Here is a 4663-nt window from a genome sequence, read left to right as displayed (position 1 = left end):
ACACAGGATGTCTTTTCAGAACATAGTTTATTTTACTTTGTTCTTATGGTTAATAAGAGTCCAACATTTAGCTTTAGCTATCATTTAAAGACAATATGTTTTATATTCCCTTTTCTCACTTTTTTCTGGTGTGTGTGTGTGTGTGTGTGTGTGTGTGTGTGCGCGCATGTGTGGTGATCTCATACAGTTGTATGAAATTCCAACCTCATGAATTCATACCTGTGCTGTAGAGAAGTCATGGTTGTCTCTCTAGTACTTTCTGACAGAGTTTTTTTTTAAAAATAAAAGTATATCAGTCAGTGGTGGATAACACTCTGCAGTTCAGTTTCTTTTTTAAGGTCAAATCCAAATAAAATTATGAAAAATTAATGAGAGTTTTTTCATTCAGTTTTTTGGGTTTGTTTTAAAATGTCTTACTTTTGATTTTAACTTTGTTGTAATAGATCTAAAAGTGTAATTTGATTCATTTATCTCAGTTTGATATTGGTTTGTAGTATTATTATACATCATTTCCCATCAGATGTTAGTGGGTCTTCTATGATTACATATAAAAGTTTAGCTTTATTAAATTGCATGGTTCCACAGAGAACAACATATAGATTACCATTGCTACTTAAATATTGCATTAAAGAGTGGAAATACAGGTTGGGAAGGTGATTTGATGTGTGAAAGTCTTACATATTCAAGCAAGAGAGCTTAATTTTAGATCTCAGAAAATCCACATAAGTGCCACGTGGGTGTGGTAACCTATCATATCATTAAATCCGGTGTCCAACAAAGGAGCCAGAGAATCACAGTAGCATGGTAGCAGACTAAAACTGACTGCTAGCTTTAATGTTAGCTGCATTGGCTTACTCTAGGTTTTATTGAGAGACCCTGACTCAAGGAGTAAGGTTGGGAGAGGACCTGATAAAAATTTTTGACACTTGGGCTCCCAATGTGTGCACACACATGTGCAGTGTGAACACACAAACACACATGCACATACTCACTCAAAGATGAAAACGAGAACAGGGAATTAGATTCAAGCTAGTGCATGACAAAGATATTTTAGAAGACAGAAAATATATATTGAAATCATGGAAGTCCTATCCTGCAAATTGATAGTATTGTGTACACAAATGTCATATACATTTGTGTATGTGTGTGTACATATGTATTCCTAACCATATAAATACAACTTACTCAGTTTTTTTAGTGGTGTTGTATGATAATTTTCTATTGCATAACCAGTACATATGCTCTTCTTTTAGGAAGACTATATTCTCTTGCTGCCACTATTCCTTAGTTGCCCATAGTTGCTTGTGTGGAGTTGAGGCCTTTTGAGTTTTCCCATCCATGTTAACACGTATATTGTTGTTGCCTTTTTCAATTCATTGTTTCAGCAGTTATGTTAGTGAGACTTATGGTCATAACTTCTGACATTCCCAGCAAACTCCCTGGTGCTCTGGAATTTACAGTTCTTCAGTCCTGTCTTCTGCAATGATCTCTGAGCCTTAGGAGTGGGAGTTGTGTTATAGCTGTATCCATTGGGATTGGGTTCCACAACTCTGCATTATGATAGGTTGTATTTTTCTGCAATAATTTTCATCTGTTACAAAGAAACATGTATGAGGAATGAGGACACTTTTCTGTAATTATGAAGACAAATATTTCCAATGTAGTTAGAGATTGTGCTGGTTTAGTAAGTTGGTGGCTGTGGGCTCTCCTCTAAGATCCATGACTTCACCATTCCTTGATAGCTGGCTAGATTTCTAGTTCTTGTGGAGTAGGTTTGAAGTCCAGTTAAATAGCTGTTAAATGTGTGCCACTACAGAACCAATAGTTTCCATGCTGTGTTGATTACTGTTGAAGTTCATAGGCGTCCTCGTTGCGTAAGACAGTTGGGTGTTTCTCTCCTTTGGATGCTTACACAGCAGCTTCTGGAACCATGAAAGTTAGTCTTCAGGGAGAAGACATTCATGTCAGTTCCAGCTCAGAGGCCCATAGGTTCTGTGTCTGAAGTGCATGGTTTATCAGGAGGGATATACCTTCTATCTCTGTCAGGAAACAAGGACAATAGCCACAGCCTGTAATGTTCTGGGAACCTCTTGAGATTTGACCCCTTTTCAGAGACTCAGATATACCATGTATGGGTAATCTAAATCTCAAAAATTCTTCCTTCAGAAGCTTTAAGTAGCCCACTCACAGGGTTATTCAATCCTGCTGACACTGGCTGCCACACTCAGTTAAACTGGACTCGACACACATTTATCTCTTAAAACATAAAGGGACCTCCTTTTGGTGAAATTACATTTCAGCTTTAAATGAACTTTGTTGACAGTGTAATCTAAAGCATTACTGAAAACTGTAGCAAACTTTTATTTACAATAATTTCAAGTGAAAAGAGGAAATGGATCTTTCTGTAGATTAAGCTAATTAGAAATAATTTTGCTTCAATATTGGTGGTTGAGAATTTTTCTGAAAACATATTTTCATTAAGCCAAGCTCAGGAAAGCAAAAGGGGTGTTCAACTGGTTACAAATTTGAACTAGAAATGTACAGGTGGCTTCGTGCAGCTATTTTTTGCCCTATATTTGACCTAGAGAAAAGAACGTGACTATATATAACCTGAGACTTGGAATTCCTACATCCCTCAAGAAAAAGATAATGTCATTTACTGGCCAAGCTTCCCTCATACACAGAACCAAATTCTTTAAAATCTGTAAACAAATATAATTTATTAACAACTATTATGAAGATAACATCCTATTGTAAAGATATAGTTGAAGTAAGATGAGTATAATACTATATAACATCATATTTAGTGTTCCTTCCTACAAAACAGCATTGCAGAAATAAACTTAGTTATCCATCTATCAGAGAAACCATTTTCATTAAATCCTTAGTTTTAGACAAAAAAAAAAAAAAGAGATTAGTGAGAGTCCCTTTGGACATGATGTTAATGCTGTTCCATGAACCATTTAAGAAGTGTTTTAAATTCAATCGTTTTCTGTTCCTTGAGTACATATTTGAAAAAAATAATTATTTTTGGCCTCGTGGACAGACATTAGTTTTAAGTAAATAAAATTGCATTTTCAAGGCTTTCCTTAATGGAAAAAAAGCATGTTAGCTACCATAGAATTGCCCTTTTAGCAATGAAAGTAATTAAGAGTTATGCTATACGAAGAGCTTCCAAACAATAATCTCCAAGGACCCATATCAGTAACAGTGTTTTTAGTTGCCAATTAGACAAAGAGTATACCATGTGAATTCACTTAAACATGTCCCGAACTGCAGCCTAATCCCTTTGTACACACAGTGTGCTGAAGGCACTTCATACGGTAAATTTTGTTTCAATTGCATTTGACCTATTTGAATCAGGATCTGACTTCTGACATATGCTAACACCTGTTTTATAACATATTATGTGTCAGCATGGTTTTAAAGTATTTATAACATTTTTAGCCATTAAGACTTAACACCACTCCTGCCAATTGTCCTCTTTGCTCCATATGTGATTCCTGACTGGTACATACACATACAAGCACATCTCTGAAAATGTGAAACAATGGGTTGATCCCATCCCAAATTTATAGAAACTACACTTGTTGTAATGAATGATGTGAGTTGGGCTATCATTTGCTACTGTCTTGTTCTTTGTGTTCTCAGTATCTGACAACTTGAAAAGAAATGGACACAAAATGCTTGGTGAGGAAAATGTCTGGGTAATTTATCTGAAAATGTAGTTTTATAGATGAATCACAGAAAGTTTATATTACATATAAAACAGACACATTTTTTGAAAGGTGACCAAGTAGAAGTGATAAACTTTTTGAGAAGGTACCGTTTCTATCACTAATAACACAGGTAAACTCATTTAATCATGGGCCTTAAAACTATTGATTGAATCCCTGGAACTTCTGATTTGGCTCATTCAACTTTTGGATCATATACATGTAACTTACTACTTTATTCCAGTTTCTTCTTTTAAGCCACCAAGACAATTCAGGTTTATTTTAAGGCAAAATACATAAACAAGTGTCTAACGTAACTAAAATTTTAGTTTGATATGTATATTTCAAGGGATGCTATTATCATATTTAAAATTAAATTATCTTATATTTGAAAACCACATCAATTAACAATTGCTGTAACATGCTTAGTCTATATTATATAGCAAATAATAAGATACAATTTTGTATATGAAGCTAACATTATCAATATTTATGAGTGAATATGGGAAATTACATTTTTTCATAAATAAATGCATACTCATAATTTGAATTTCATGTGGTTTATAAAGTTCAAGAATATCTCCTCAAGTTTAACCCCTATCATCAGTCCATCCTTATTTTTTAATAAAAATGAAAGTATTGATAAAATATTTCTCAAACTATCATGTCATTTTAGTTTTCAGTGAAAATAAAATACATGAATATTTAAAGCTAAACTGTTAGAATTTTACAGATTATGATAAAAACTGAATGTGGATAGAATAAAAATTTTATTAAATAGTAAGACCATTAAATTATATAATAAAACTTTAATCTCTATAATTACATATCAAGTGTTTTTCACAGTGCCAGTTGACATTTTTCCTTTTTATTTTTTTATTATACATGTTATAAATATTTCTTTCAGTAAATGTTTTCCAATGTTCTCATTTCCAGAATGTTTAACT

Source organism: Mesocricetus auratus, unplaced genomic scaffold, assembly GCF_017639785.1.
Source record: "Mesocricetus auratus isolate SY011 unplaced genomic scaffold, BCM_Maur_2.0 Super-Scaffold_100008, whole genome shotgun sequence".
Lineage (NCBI taxonomy): Eukaryota > Metazoa > Chordata > Mammalia > Rodentia > Cricetidae > Mesocricetus > Mesocricetus auratus.
The sequence above is the reverse complement of the archived record's forward strand: the minus strand, read 5'-3'. Positions refer to the sequence as shown.